The following is a 15756-nucleotide window of genomic DNA, read 5'->3' as shown; positions in this document are numbered from 1 at the left end:
ACTGGTGCACAGCTGTGCCAGGCCATGGGTAATGCAGAATTCTGTCCACAGATGTGTGTGCAACCCTCGGCACTTGACTCAAAATCGAGCAGATGATTCCACTGTGCTCCCTCCCAGTCCCTTTAGGGCTGTGTGAATGGAGCATACCAGTGCCCAGGGACACGTGCCACAGCAGCCTGGGGACAAATAAACGGGAAAACAGAAGTTCCTTGTAATGGCGAGACCCGAAATGAGCAGCCAGGTGCAGCGTGTGCAGTCGGTGCGACTCAGGAGATCTCTGCAGGGACCAACCAGCTCAGCCCAGCAGGGTTTGTACGCTTAATGTGAGATATTGCTCACGATTAGGAGTTACTGCAACCCCTGCAAAGGTGGGGAGAGCCCAGGGGTCACCGTGGCCAGCAGGAGCTGGGCAAGGTCAGAGCCCAGTTGTGCTCCCCAAGAAGACTCCGGGGAAGAAGGGCCCTGGATGTGCAGTGAGCACAGAGAGAGAAAATGGGAGGAGGAAGAGACAGATGGTCCCATTTTGTATGAAAAGGCAGAGAGGGAAGATGTAACTTGGGAATCTCCCCAGAACAAGCCATCTGTGAGGTGTAAGGCCTGAGCTGCCGCCAGTGCAGCCAAAATCCTGGAAGAGCAGAAGATGCTGTGCTCAGTCCAAAGATTTCATTACCTTGTCCCCGTTATTTGTGACTCTGAGGTCACAGGTAGTGAAAGCAGCAATTTAATCCTTTGTCTTTTTTATTTTCTTCCGCTTTAATAGGTTTGTGTTTTCCCTCACCCCTGTCTGATGCCAGCCAGGAGCTCTGGGAATTCTTGTGAGCCTCCGGCAATTCCCTCCACTGATTTAAGGAACCCAAATAAATAAATGTTGTAGACAAATCCTTTAAAATATTAGAAACTTGGAGCAGCTCTTGAAACCTTGTGAGCCAGCCTGGCTTTCCCACTGCAGCTCTGGGAATGCCTGTAGGAGCTGCTGGAACAGGGACAACTCAGCCCCAGCACCCTCCCCATGTCCCATGCTGTTCAGAGAGTTGTGATGGTGGGCAGGGAGGTCTGGGACAAGGGCAGCTCCTGGATTATCTCCTCTAGACAGGATATATCCCTGGAAATCTCAGTCCCTCCGGAGGGACACAGCAGCTCTGTCCCTTCTGTAGTGCAGCCATGGGGGACTCACAGGTTTTTCTACCTCTGGGGGCAGCCAGGCCAGCAATGTCCCCATGCCTGGGGACACTGGGTGCCCCAGCCCCAGGCTGGGCCCCTCCTGCACAGGGTGAGAGAGGGACAATGAGAATGTCCAACCTCCAGCAGCCACACACCTCCCACCCTTCCCGCAGCTGGCTCCCAGCACTGACAGATCTGCAGGGCCACCAATCCGGGCAGGGCCATGGTCCATCCCAGAGCCCAGCCATGCTCAGGAATGCAGGAGCAGCAGGATAATGGGCCTGGCTTGCCTGGGCACTGCCCGTTGTCTGATGTCACCCACTTTGGTCAATGGAGTGGGAATGGGAGCCAGGTGAGACGTCCTGGTGCCACTGGGTGGGTCCCTGCAGGGTGCTGGGCTCTGTCCCCATGCAGACCCCGGCAGGGTGGAGCTGCCAAGGTGCAATCAAGGCAGGAATTTGGGGTTTTGGGGGTTGTGGGCAGGAGGGGGAATGAAACAAGCCTCAAAAATAAAAGACACCGCCCCTATAAATCACTAATATTAAAAAGCACGAAAGGGCCGGAGCCTTCAGCCCCGACTAAGCACTGGATGGGAGAGCAGGAGCAGCGCTGGCCCCGCTGCTCAACTCTGCAAATATCCATCAGCTCTTCCTGACACATCGTTATTAGCTTTCCTACGCTGAATTGCACAGGGATAAACTTGGGGCTGGGAGAAAAACCGCAGAGATTATTGTCAGCCCGAGCGCTGCCACGCGCTGTGCTTTTCCTCCTTCCCCCCTCCGCCTTCTTCATGCAGGAACACAAAGGAAATTCATGGCATTTCTACGGCTCATACCGCAGGAAGCGTTGGTGGGCTTGAAAGAGGAGAAAGAATTAGAGGCTCATCCAGACAGTGGGATGTGGGGGGCGAGGGAGGGGGAGCAGAGGAGGGGCGTCAGGGAGGGCCGAAAGCAGCTGATCTCAGTAAAGTGAGAGTTTGATGCATTGGTTGGGGGAAAATAAAGGAACTTCAATAAAACAAATTGAATTTAAATCCTTCGGCAGAGCCGGTTCCCAGCGAGCGAGCCCCGGGAATGGGTTTGGGTTACACTGGGGCAGCTGTGGCCCCTCACTGCAGTTTGCTAACAAAGGAAGGGGTTTGGGGGGCTGGGGACAGCGAGGGGCCAACATCCCCCCACTTCCCATCCACACCCATCCACTCTGCATCCATGTGTGGCCCTCTTCGTCTTCCTCACACACCAGAGGGATCTCGAAGCACTGCCAGGCAGTCCTACCCAACTCCTGCACAAACCCCCAAAACTCTGGGATCCCCTCCCCAAAACTGTGTGTTCTCTGACCCAATCTGGGCTCATTCCAGCCCCTGGACCCTCTGTGTCCCTGACAGAATCCCAGCTCTGGCTCTGCCTGGCACTGCTGATGTCAATGGAGCACCTGGCTCCCAGTCTAGGAATGATGAAAGCCAACTCTTGGGAAGGGCAGTGAGCTCGGGAGGCTCAGGGGGCTCAGAGCCCTCCCTGGGCACTGGTGCAATCCCTGGCTGCCCATCAGAGCAGTTACCAGATGATCCATGAAGGCCACTGGGTAAGAGGAGGATCCACCTTGGATTCCACTCTCCATAAGCAGGGATGGATGTCAGGTCCCAGAGGGGTGAAGCCCCCGGAATTTACTCCCCTGCTGCCAAGTTAACTGCCCAGAACATTGATGATACAATCAGCAATAAAGCCTAAAAATAGCCTGGAGCTGCTGTCAGCAGTGTAAATAGAGATTGGTGAGTGTCGTGGAGCGGGATAAATACCGAGGATTCATGGATCAGCTCCCTCACATGGGCAGATGATGCCTGTGGGTTATCTGGGAGCAGCTGTGACTTTGGGAGTTGCCCAGAGAACCTGGGCTCTGTGGGGACACGAGGTGGCATTTCTACAGCAGCAAGAGCTCCAGGAGAGCTGGAAAGGTACTTTGGACAAGGGCCTGGAGGGACAGACAAGGGGGAATTGTTTCCCACTGCCAGAGGGCAGGGTTAGGTGGGATATTGGGAAGGAATCCATCCCTGAAGAAATGCACCCTGCGAGGATTGTGAGGCCCTGGCACAGGCTGCCCAGAGAAGCTGTGGCTGCCCCATCCCTGGAAGTGTCCAGGACCAGGTTGGATGGAGCTTGGAGCACCCTGGGAAAGTGGAACTGGGTGATCTTTAAGGTCCCTTCCAATCCAAACCACTCCAGGATTCTGTGACATGGAACAGAGCTGTGGGGGGGGATCAAATCTGCAGGAAAGGGGAGCAAAGCCCGGGGTGCCCCACATTGTTGGGCAGCTCTGAGTGCCTGATCCACTCCCCTGATGCACAGGGTTCCAAACTTCTTCCCAAGGCTTTGGTCTCCTTCCCAAGGCTCAGGTCTCCTTCCTAGACTGAAAGAACCCCACTGTGCTAGAGGCCCCCACGATTTATTTATGAGTTTATTCCTGCAGGAAGACCCCCCCCATGTCCATGGGGGCAGCCCCCAGGAGAGCACACAGCACCCTCTGCTCTCCTGGGGGCTGCTGGAGCTGAGGATTCTCGTGGCACTGGGAGAAATCTGGAAGCGATTGCTCCGGTGCACCTCTCCAGAGGGAACACCGTGCCCAGTTCATTTCCTTTAAGGAAACACAACCCCAGGGGATAATTAGAGCTTCTTTGCGTACACAATCCCATACTGTTTATCCAACACAAATTAAAAAATGTGGTCCTCAGGAACTTGGAGTGGGGAGATAAAGAAGCGATGGCTCCCAGCCGGGTTTCATTACTGCCCCAGCACACCAGGCCCCCTGAAGCCACCTCGTGTTCCAGGACAACAGCAGGAAAGCCAGGATGTTTGGAGCATGAGTGAGATGCAGGGATACACCCAGGGTGCTGTAAATAAGTATGATGGAAAATCAGCTGAATCTTGGCACCAGCATGCATCTCTCTCTCGAGCTTTTGTGCCTCTGGTGTCACGTGTTCAGGTCTTGGGTGCACACAAACTGTGTGAAGGCCTGTTGGTGATGACAATCATGGAATCACAAAGTGCTTTGGGTTGGAGGGGACCTTTGACGTCACTGAGGACTTGGAGAGGTGCTGAGCTCCAGGGTGGTTTGTGCTCCCTGCCTGCTCCCCGTGGCAGGAGCAGAGGGTCCCTGCTGGGGGTGGCGTCTCTCCCAGCACCAGCAATTAACTGGGAGCTTCGATAGACCCTGGAGACGGGAAGAAGGTGAAGAGGGAGTGGGGAAAAGCCCCTGGAGTGGAGCCCCAGCTCGGTTACCACAGGTCTGGCTCCGTCACTGCTGCGGCCAGGCAGAGAGGGGAAAATCCCTTCTGGGGTCTCACTTGAAAGGGGTTTTACAAGCACTGGGATTTTATTACAAGCAGCCCAGTGCTGGTGTGATTCCTGCCTGGCTCCGGGGTGGAAGGGCAGGGCTGGGAGCGGGGCTGCCCCTCCACACCCAGGGGAGCACAGAGCTCACCCCTGGGGGACACCCCGGGCAGAGCCACCCAAGGCACCAGTGCCAGCACCAGGCAAAATCCGTGTCCCCTCCTGGAAACGTGCTGTGAAAGATCCATCCCAGAGGGACACAGGCTGGGATTGAACACTTTGTCCTGCGGTAAAACAATAGGAATGTGAGAAGCCAAACCATGCGGGGACACGCAGGAAGATGCTGGTGACATCCCCCAGTGCCTGAGGAGCACACTGTGGGATCAGGGGAATGTCATCCCGGGAAGGGCCACGGGCATTGCCTGACTGCGGGCCGGGCCCCCAGAGCCAGCGCAAAGGCAGCGGTGGCAGCCGGTCCCAGTCCCCTCCTCCCCTCGGAGCCGGAGCTCATTAGGGCAACGCTGTTTGTTTGTTTTGTTAATCGACACCAAGAGGCCCCATCTGGGCTCTGCCGAGCCCCCTCTCCACCCCTGGCAGCACGGAACCCGAAGCCAATTTTCCAGTGTGGTTTCTGTGGCTTGGGAATGTATTTTAGGATCCTCATTTGGAGACCTCGATCAGAGCTCAGAGTTCTTCCCTTGCACTCCCTGGTCTCCATCTCTGCTCCCCCCGTGCTCCGTGGGACTGAATTGTTCTCCTCAGGCCGCTCACACCCTGTCCCCGCACAGCCCCTCCCGGGGCCATGTCGCTGTGGGGAGGATGGAGGGACATCCCTGGACACATCTGGGACAGGCACCTGCAGGAGGTGCCAGCCAAAGCTGGGTACCAGAAACCTGGAAGCAGCTCCCAACCCATGATCTCCTGGAGACACGGGGGGAGAGGCCACCTTTGAATGGTCCTGCTGGTGATCCTGCTGCCTTTGGAGGACGCTGGAGCCACCCAGCTCCATGATGAGGCCACACAGATGAGCCAGAACACACCGTGCCAAAGACAGCCCGGCAGGGACTCTGACAGGGACACTGACAGGGACACTGGCAAGGACTCCTCTCCCCTGGGAAGTTGTCGTGCTGGCAGCTGAGTGTGGATGTGACACGAAGACAATGTGACAAGCATTTGCCACCATGAGCCAGCAGTGGGGACAAGCTGGGCTGCTCCCACCTCCAGCCCCCCCTTCCTACCCCCATAACACCTCCCCCTTTTTGCTGGCACAAACGCCTCTGTCGCCAGGAAAGGCACAGCTCTGGCTGAGAAAAGCCACATTTCAAAGCAAAGCCACCCCTTGTGACGGTGTGGTGGCTCCAGCCGTGCCCCCAAGGCACGCTGCTCCTCCCGGCCGTGCCTCCCACAGCCCTGCGCTCCTCCACGTGCAGATGCTGTGCGAAGGAAAACAAAAGTCGGTGAAATCTATCAGGTGAGAAAAGCTTTTTGGAGGATGAGAATGAAAAGCAAAGGTTTTTCTGAGCCTTCCCTCAGGCTCCCTCCACACGCACGTCCGAGGGAGCGTCTGTCCCGCTCTGTGATTTAGTGAGTGAGACAGCACAGAGCAAACGTGCCATGTGAGGGAAGGAAGGGAAGCTGCTGGTGTGTTTGGCATTCCTTCCTTCCTTCCTTCCTTCCTAATGACCTTGGGAGGCATTGGAGACACAGGTAAAGGGACACAGGGGCCTGTGGCCACCAACCCAAGTGGCAGCCACCAGTGAGCCCAGCCAGGTTGTGACAGGGAGCCCCAGGGTGGCCGTGCCTTGGCTGAAAAGCTCTCACCAGGTGAAGGAGAGGATGATTCTCAGCACAGGGGGTTCACAGACCCCAGCCCTCCTTCCCATTCTCTCCCAAGGCTCTGTACATCCCGGCTCCCCCTCCCCTCCCTGGACTCAGGAACATGTGTCTGGCAGATTTTTATTAACTGTGCAGCTTTCCCTTGCTCGCTTTCCGTCTCTTTTTTTCTGCTCCCTGCTTGCTTGACAGAATTTAGATTAGACAAAACATGAGATCATTCCTGCCTGCACAAAAAGGAAACAGAAGAAGAGAAGGAATTGGCTCTGGCTTCTGCACCCCCTTCCTTCTGCACCCCAGCATCTCCACCTGCCCCAGCCCTGTCCCTCTCCCCCAGAGGGCAGATTTCTGACATTCCAGACGTGATGAAGATCCAGGGCAGACCTGCTGCTGGCCACCACCTCATCCTGAAACCATCCCTCTCCCTGTGCCTGGTGGAGCTGTTTGCTTTCTCCAGCCCTGACGGCTTCACGCTCCACATGCACAGAGCCGGCACAGCCACCCGGAACCCTCCCTGCAGGGACAGGGATGTCCTGCAGGGCACAGGCTCTGCCAGAGGCCTCTGGGCCAGCACTGGCCTCTGGCCAGAGCTGAAGGTTTCTCCATCCTCACTTCTCCCCACACTCCCCAGAGTGGTGGCTTCCAGTGAAACGGGGGCAAGATCCAAAAGGGGACGCTGGTCCTGGGTGTTCATGGGTGAAGGTGGGAGCTGTCTCCCATCCGCAGGGTCTCCCACTGGGGAGAGCCCCTGGCACAGCCCTGGGTGCTCCTGCCACCCACAGAGCTGCTCCTCCTCCCCAGGAAAACCATGGGGAGGGGGCACCACCAGGGATTCAGGTTTCCTCCTCACTGCTGCTCCCCTTTCCAAGGAGGAATCTGCAGCTAATTTTATGGACACCTGGAGGAGCTGGAAAAATGATCTAACATCTCCCAGGGCCTTGCAGAAATGGAGGGAGGTGTGAGAGGGGGAGGAAGGCAGCTCTGGAGCCATGAGCCATGCGGGCAGCTGGGAGGTGGGAGGATTTTCCCCTGTTCCCTGGTTTCCAGAGAAACTTGCCTCTGGGTGGAGAAGAGGTGGTCCAAGGCTCCAGTCTTGGAGCCCAAAGGCTTGGGAACACCAAGATCATGAGCTGTGAGCCCTCCAGAGTGTCCCCAGGTGGGTGCTCCCCACATTCCCAGGTCCAGGGCATCACCTCCTCTTTATACCCCAGCCCTGTTCACACCTCCTGAGGTAGCACTAATCCAAGGTGAGGGCAAGCAAGGGCAAAGAAATCCATCCATCCATCCATCCATCCATCCATCCATCCATCCATCCATCCATCCATCCATCCTTCTTTCCCTCCTTTCTTCCTTCCTTCCTTCCTTCCTGGTCCTGTCCCAGGTGTGTGGGGACAATGTCCCAGGGCACAGGGATGCCATCCGTGTGTGCCAGCCCTGGAGGGGCCCAGAGGCTCCTGTCCCTGTGCTGTTCATGCTCTGGACAGCACACATGTGTTCTCCCACACACGTGTTCTCCCCTGCCCATGCACAATCCCATCCCATCCCATCCCCAGGAGCAGTGCTCGTGGACAGGCCAGAGGATACATCTGTGCATCTCACAGCCTCTCTTGTTTCTCTCACATTTCCTTTCCTCTCTCCCTGACCTTCCTCTTGGACAGGACACCTGGATGACTGACTGGAATTTAATTATGACAATTGGATAAATAAACCCCCGCCCTGACAGCAGCAGTGACATCAGCCTGTGCCCTGCCCTGCCTCCGGAGCGCCAGCTTCCAAGGATCACATCCAAACACGGTGCCTGCTCCAGAGGGAGGAGAGAGCACTGCAGGAGCTCCTGGAGGAGCTCACAACCTCAGCAGCCCTGGAGTCTATTGAGACACATCTGATCAGCCATGGATCCTATTTCAGGCATAGGTGACCTCAGGCAGAGGAAATCCAGAGGGGCCCAGCCTGCAGTAACACTCCCAAAGGAGCAGGGACGCCCCAGGTTCAGTTAAATGATTTTGTTTAATAATACCCCAATGACAACCTGAGAGATTGGAAGTCAAGGCCCACCCAAAAACACTTTGAGAGAAGTCCTAATGTGCTTCTCAGGAGATGGAGCAAGGCTGATGGGGCTCTGCCCCCGCCCTTCAGGGTGCTCTGGGGACACCTCGCTCCTGTTTCTGGTGTTTTCTTTCCCTGTGGTGACAAGGTGGTTTTTCAACAAAATCTTAATTTTGGACCTGCTTTTCCAGGGCCTGGAGCTTTAAGAGACAAAGAAAAACGTGTGAAATGTCTCCAGGCTTGCCAGGAACACAGCTCTGATTGTCCTTTGCATCTCCTCCTGTGTATCCCACTGGCTCCTCCTTCTCAAGGGGGACATCAGCTCTGGGCAGGCAGAGGCTGCACCAGACCCCAATTCCCACCCCAAATCCTCTCCCTGCTGGGAATATCCTCACCCCAAGGACACAGCAGCCCCAGAGGAGTGGGTGGGCCATGGCTCGGGCTGAGGCACAGCTCCGTGAGTGATGTCCCTCCATGAAGTCAGAGCCCGGAGCTGTGCCAGGAGCCTGGTGCATCATCTCCCAGTATAGAAGCGTGAGCTGTTCACAAGAGCTGAACATCTTGAATCCTGAATTTCCAACGTGCTCCAGCTCTTTGGGAGCCCAGGGAAATGTCATCTGCTCGCTGGCAGTGGGAAGACAGCCCAGGCCTGGTGCAGCCTGGTGGCTCCATCCCCAGCCCATGCCGATGCCGGCGCTGCAGCAGCAGGAGGTGCTTGGGGAAGGGGCGGCGTGTGCTGACACGGAGTTGGTGGAGAAGGAAAATCAATTCTGATCACTTTCAAAGCACCAGATCCAGCTGGATGACAACTGCAGCACCCCACAGAGCAGTGTCCCCCCTTGCCACCACGGGCTGGCCTCCATCCTGGCCACGGAATCTCCCAGTGGAGAGACAGTGGGGGATGAGGAGTTCCCACCATCCCAACTCCCCTGGAGCTGTGGGGACTGTGCACAAGCTCCCCAGGATTTCCCTGGGCTCCTCCTCCCTGCTGGACTCCTGTGCCTTGGTATTTTCTGCTGGAAGGGAAGGAGAAGGCCCCCTCTGCCCAGAAAAGCAGGACAAACCCAGCCCTGGGGGGTGGTGTGGTTCCCCACTACAACCAGAGCCCGGTTCCTCCCATACATCTCCTGGAGTCTCTGTGTCCCTTGAAATCTGTTCGTTCCTGGCTGTTATTTGCCTTCTCCCCACGTTTTCATGCCAGGCACCCTCCCTGCCCGTGCCCATGTCCACCCCCACGGTCCCGTGTTCCATCCCCGTGTTTTTGGGGGCGGGGGGGCCCCCCCAGCCCATGAGCTCCGGAGGTGCTCACCAGCCTCCGATTACAGCTTGTTAGAGGCTATTATAGCCTCCCTCATTTAGAGAATTACTCATTTTTTAGGCCTTTCAGGAACTTTAATGAGTTGTTTTAAACACATGCAGCAGATGTGGCCTTGGGATGAGTTCCTTTGAAACCCTCCCTCCCCAGCACGCAGCCGGGAGCCCCCCCAGCTCCAGAGGGAGCGAGTGGGGTCCCTCAGTGATGTTCCTTGTCCCCCTGAACCTGAGCACCTCCAGCCTTGCTGTGGTGCAAAACCAAAGACCCCAGACCAGCCCAGCGCTGCCTCTCTGCTCGTGATCTTCCTGTTTTCTGGATCTAAAGATCCCAGAGGATGCAGAAGAGGGGAAAAGCACAGGGAAAATGCAAAATGAGAGGAAGATAGGTGTGATGGGGCTGCTCAGGGCCAGCCTGGGCTCTGTCTTTGAGACCTGCTTTTAGGAAGGGAAAGAAGTGTCCATTGGTGCATCAGGATCAAGCCTCAAACCTTGCTCCAGGGAAGCCAGGGAGGCTGGGAAGCAGTTGTGGGAAGCAGTTATGTGCCAGCTGGCTGGTGAGAGGTGCAAAAGCTCCCAGCCCTGAGCCCTTCCCAAAGCCCCCGCAGAGGATCCAGCTGGGATTTGCTGAGCTGGTGGCTGCTGTGAGGAGCTTCCCCAGGAGAACACAGCCCAGGAGCTCGTGGAGACACAGCCCTGCTCTGCCTCCTCCCAGGAATCTCCACAGAGCTTGTGCTCCTTTTTTTCTTTGCTGGATATTCATCAATGTATTTGCAAAACCTGGACTAAATTACAGCCCATTACTCAATCCAGCCTGTTCCAAATCCCCGGCATCCCTGCAATCAATAACTGGGATCCAGCTCCCATCCCAGCTGAGCCCAGGAGCCAGTGGCTGTCCCCAGCCTGCCACAGGTTCCTGTCACCTCCCTCCTGCTGCCTGCCAGCCCCAGCCAGGACACCAGGATGGAGCTCAACAAGGCAGGGGGGAAGGAGGGGAAAAGAGAAAGGAAAAGGAAACCAAAGGCTTTGGGTGCAAGGCAAAGCTTCAGTCGTGCTGGAATGCAGATTCCAATTGGAATTCATGTAAACATGCCTGGAGTGCAGGTTGCACAAGCCAAGAAATTGCAGGTGCAGGACGTGGTCCCTGAGGAGCCCCTCGGCAGAGCTGGGGATGGAGCAGTTCCCCCCTGCACTGAGGGCTGGGCACGGGATGGGGGACAGTGACAGAGCCCCTCTGATCCCTGTGCTCCATGGGACAGGCTGTGCTCATCCTGCTCAGGAGATGCTTCCTTGGGAAGGGGGATAGATGGCATCAGCCCCTTGCAAAGACATCCACATGTCACCGCTGACAGGGATCGCTGTGTCCTCTTTTCCTTTTTTTGTTTTTTTTTGCCTGTCACTGTGAGGCCACTCGAGCTGCGAGCAGGCTGAATCACACCCACCAGCACTGCTGCTGCACGAGGGAATTTCAGGAGATAAAACCCGAGGACCAAAGCAGAGCGGTGCAGAGCGGGAGGTCTCTCAGAGCTGCCGGGAAGGAAGGAAAGTGTCACTTCAAATCACACTGACAAGAAGTTGCCTTCGGTGCTTCCCCGCTGAAGCTGCTCTGCTTCAGCTGCAGCCCAGTGAGCGTGGAGGTGCTGGCTAATGGAGTTAAAAGTGTTTCCATGCATGCCAGGGAGCTGCAGCCTCACCTGCAGGAGCTGCTGAGCCGTGTGGTCACCAGCAGCACCAGAGCTGGGACTGCAGTGCCTGGAACAATGCAGGGCTCAGATAATCCCCCCGAAGCTGATGTTGGCGCAGGGGGTGGGGGGAAAGAGGCACTCTGTGAGCCAGCTGCTGGGAGAGACACAGAGTCCACCTGGGACTGTAATTTGTCTCTGCACTGAGCTGCTGTGACACAGTAAAATGTGAGGATAAAGGAGGGAGATGGGTGCCTGCCCCACTCCCAGCACAGGGCTGGGAAATGGGAGTATAAAGATGAGTGTTTGGAAGAAAATCTCATTTCTGGGAGAGCTCTGCTTCCCCTGGTTTATGTGGCCTCCAGGTTAAGCACCAGCAGCAGCACCGGCTTGGCCAGTCAGCCCTAAAAATGCCTGTGCCATTAACCCAGTTCCATCCCAGCAGGGAGAGGGAGCAGCAGCTCCCCGGAGCCCCCCCAGCTCCCCCGTGACCCCCGGCTTCCCCTCCCCAGCAGCCCTGGCACAGCAGAGGCTCCGGGATGGCTGCCAGGAAAACAGCTCCGAGTGTAAACCCGGCTGCTCCCGAAAGCGCAGCTTAGCCCAGTTTCTCCTACGTTGCCTCTGCTCTGCTTTCACTCGGGTTTGCTCCCCACAAGCAGCAGGAAATTACTCTGTTGGCACTTTTTAAACTCTCTCTGGGGGAGCCGGAGGGTCTGATGGGGATTTGTTCGGTGTCCATCACTGGGACTCAGGGCAAGAGGGACAAGACAGAGACCCCAGGGCTGCAGAGCTTCAGAACACCACCCGTGATGGAGTGGGTGCTCCCAGAGCCTGGCACATCCCAGCAGGGACTGGGGAAATAAATTATTCCAGCAGGAGGCATCTCTGCCAGTGCTCTGATGCCTTCCCCACTCCTGCTTCCCTCTCTTGCACCCCACATGTGCATTTTTCCAGAGCCCCTGCTCCTTTCCAACTGCCACAGCTTGTCAGGCCTGGGAAAGGGGGACAAAGAGGGAGCAGAGATGTGGGGAGAGCTGGAGGGTGATGGGAGAATGTCAGGAAGGAGCTGCAGAGGGGCACAGGTCTGCCCTGGAACCAGCACTGCTACATCCCTGAGGGGAGGGGAAGGGGAAGGGGAAGGGGAAGGGGAAGGGGAAGGGAAGGGGAAGGGGAAGGGGAAGGGGAAGGGGAAGGGGAAGGGGAAGGGGAAGGGGAAGGGGAAGGGGAAGAGAAGAGAAGAGAAGAGAAGAGAAGAGAAGAGAAGAGAAGAGAAGAGAAGAGAAGAGAAGAGAAGAGAAGAAGAAGAGAAGAGAAGAGAAGAGAAGAGAAGAGAAGAGAAGAGAGAGAAGAGAAGAGAAGAGAAGAGAAGAGAAGAGAAGAGAAGAGAAGAGAAGAGAAGAGAAGAGAAGAGAACTCTATTGTCATCTGCAAGGGACTCACAACCCTCTAGTCCAAGTGTCCAGCAAATCCCAAATGCTCCATTGGTTGGAGATGTTTTCCCTTTGGCTCAGGGAGCCAAGTTCAAGTTCCCAACCAGCATGAAGGAAGAAAGGCTGTGGGTGCCTTCCCTCCCTTCCCTCCTCACGGAGCTGGCAGCTCTCCTGCCTCTCTTATCTCTCACTGAGCAGAGCACAGAATGATTTTTGCAGCATGAGAGCTGCAGCTGGAGGCCTGTGTGTAAATAAGAAATGCAGAGCCAGCGAGGAGGCAAAGGATGGGGGAGAGTCATGCCCTGACGGCAGAACGGGGGCTCAGCTCTCAAGGAGGGCTCTTTAAGCAGAGCACAAATCGAGAGGGTGACACAAACTGCTCAAGTGGCTCCATCGTTCACTTCTCCTGGGGCTGAGGTTCCCAGGAAGCACTGAGCTCTGGAATCCTGGTGCAGCCCCTCACGCCCAGGATCCCTCTGCTCCTCCCACAGACCTGGGGATCCATACACAGCTCCTGATTTGTGACCGTGGCTCTGGTGCAGAAGAGCCTTTGTTTTCCTGCTGTCACTTCCAGGAGATGAAACTTACGATGAGTCTTCTTTTATATTATGACTGTAAAGATATCGTCCTTTCTTAATGCAATAACCTAATAAAAGTTGACAATAGCATCTGTTCCCGGCGTTTAATCTGCATATAGATCAGGAATGTGGTGATTCCAGAAGGAGGAAACAAGAGTTTGATGAAAGAAGATAAGATGGAAAAAATACCATCTGGAAAACAAAGGAAGGAAAAGCTGAGGCCATGACAGTAATGGGAGATTTAAAAGATGACAGGCTCTAAATCAGATCGATCTGGGATCGTACCTGGGCTCCCTGCCCGCCATGGGACACAAAGAGCTGGCTCGTGCTGCTGGCAGGGGGGTCCCAGCCTGGGCCATGCCCACCCTGACTGCTCTGGCCTCTGCTCCGGGGAGGGAGGGGGAGGACAGCCCGGGCTGGACTGGCTCCAGCCATGGGGTTTTTCTCTAGCTGAGCAGCGAGCTTAGGGTGTGATGTGATGTCCGACAGCCCGTCCGGGACACAGGTGGGACACCAGGGGATGGCTGGATCCAGTGGTGCCACGAGGGAAGGAGGAGCAGGGGCAGAGGCAGGAGAGCTCTGCAGCACAGAAGGGCCCATAAACTAATAAAACTTGGCAAGATGTGGAGATGTGGAGCAGCTTTTTATCTCAACACCTACAGCTCACACGATCCCTGCACCAGGCAATCTTGTGAGATGGTTTTGTACTTTCATCCCAGGATGGTTTGGATCCCTAGAAAAGCAGGGTAGGGATTTTCCCAGGAAGCATTTTCAGCCAATCCTGGGCATGTGGATGGTGCCCTGCAGGAATGCTGGGCCAGTGGAACTTGCTGACCTGTTGTCCATCAGACACCTTGGACTCCCAGGAGGGCTCAGTGGGATGTTCAGCGGGACTCTGGGAAGGACACACCGCTGCAGCTGGTGGAGCCTGTGGGAATATCTGGGAATGGTGGCACACTTTAGCCAGACCTCAAAGACACTGGGAAGCCCTGCAGTGAGGCAGAGGAGCTGGCCCACACAGAGAGAGACAGGTCCCTCTGTTGTAAAACTATCACAGAGCTTTGAAGCCATTTCCACATCCTGTGCCATGCAGGATGGAGCCCCCAGCAGATCCTCCCAGCCCAGAGTCTGAGACCAAGCCTTGATATGAGACCTGGACCCCCTCCAGGTCTGCAGGCAGCAGAGGGACTGCTGGACTCTGGTTTGGCAGAGCAGAGTTTGTGGTGATTAATTACCCCTCTCTCGAGGAAGTCCCTCCCCGTCCTTCTCTTCTCGTGCAGGGCCCTGACCTCCTTCTGCTCCTTTTGTCCCACTCTCCCCGGGAAGCCCCTGCCTGGAAAAAGGCTCTTTTAAAACCAGTATTTCCAGAAGGTGACGATGCTCTGCACCAGTCACAGCCCTCACAGTTATCCCCTGTGGTGGGGGGCAGGAAAGTTTGGGGCTGGGGACGCACAGGGAGGGTGGATGTGGCTGGGAGAGGCTGGGATGGAGCAGTGTAGGAAGGAAAGAGCCGGGATCTCTGTGCCAGCCAGGCCTGCATCCCTGTCCTGGGGAACTGCCAGAGCCTCGCTGCCCACCTCGGCTGCTCTCCTGCTATCAGCAAGGTGTCCCTGAGGCCGGTGACATCACGGCGTGCAGAGGAAATGACCTCACAGGGAGGGCAGCAGGAGCCCGGTGCCAGGTGATGGCTGCAGAAGCATCCCGGCCATTCTCATGCAAATGGGGGAGGCAGGAGCGGGGAGAGGGAGCCCGGAGAAATCTGATGTGTCGGCAGAATTGTTTCTATACAGAATATTTTTCAAAGACTTCAATAAGGCAAGAGCAGCGTTTGCAAAGGGAGTGCGAACAAAGAAAACACAGCTGCATCTTGGGGCTGAAAGGAAGAGCTGGGGGGCGGCTGCGATCAGCTGGGCGAGGGGCGACAATCGGGACAGCGGGGCAGAGAATGGGCGCATTTTTCTGCAAATATTTGACGCTTTGGATGAGTTTGCTTTAGTGCTTCTTCCCCCTTGTGCGCTCCCACTCCACAAACATTAGCACTATCAACTTTTACTGGCAGGAGAGCTCTCAGTGGGAGATCTCCGCAGCTGATTCATTGAGGGTTCGCAGGAAACGGAATTTTAAAGGGAAATTTGCATTGTAAGTGCTTTGCACGTTCGGCTAATCAAGGCGAACATCAACGCCATGAGGCTTCCATGGCCAATTACAGCACAGCTCAAATATTGGCGATGGAGCCAAGGGGGAGACGTTCTCCAAGAGACGCTCCCGGGAGATGGGAGCCGTGGCAGGGGCGTGTTCGGGGGGCTCGGGGGGGCTGTGTCTGGCTGTCGGGGTGTGTGCTCTGCGAGGAGAACACCGAGAGCTTCCAAGTGTGGGAGCTGGGAGCCGGAGC

General features: G+C 56.3%; 2 long non-coding RNA genes across 2 annotated transcripts; both read right to left on the bottom strand.

Moving 5' to 3' along the window:
* Positions 1-3598: 3598 nt before the first annotated feature.
* LOC128795420 (uncharacterized) lies at positions 3599-4137 on the bottom strand. The gene is made up of 2 exons (XR_008433529.1): positions 3971-4137; positions 3599-3789 (listed from the first exon to the last, which is right to left on the bottom strand). It is a non-coding gene; the product is annotated as an uncharacterized LOC128795420 (long non-coding RNA).
* A 9531-nt stretch (positions 4138-13668) lies between these two features.
* On the bottom strand, positions 13669-14922 carry LOC128795411 (uncharacterized). Its single transcript, XR_008433522.1, has 4 exons — positions 14818-14922; positions 14600-14697; positions 14200-14304; positions 13669-14097 (listed from the first exon to the last, which is right to left on the bottom strand). It is a non-coding gene; the product is annotated as an uncharacterized LOC128795411 (long non-coding RNA).
* Positions 14923-15756: the final 834 nt, after the last annotated feature.

This window comes from Vidua chalybeata, chromosome 14 (assembly GCF_026979565.1).
Source record: "Vidua chalybeata isolate OUT-0048 chromosome 14, bVidCha1 merged haplotype, whole genome shotgun sequence".
NCBI classification, from domain to species: domain Eukaryota; kingdom Metazoa; phylum Chordata; class Aves; order Passeriformes; family Viduidae; genus Vidua; species Vidua chalybeata.
The sequence above is the reverse complement of the archived record's forward strand: the minus strand, read 5'-3'. Positions and strand labels throughout refer to the sequence as shown.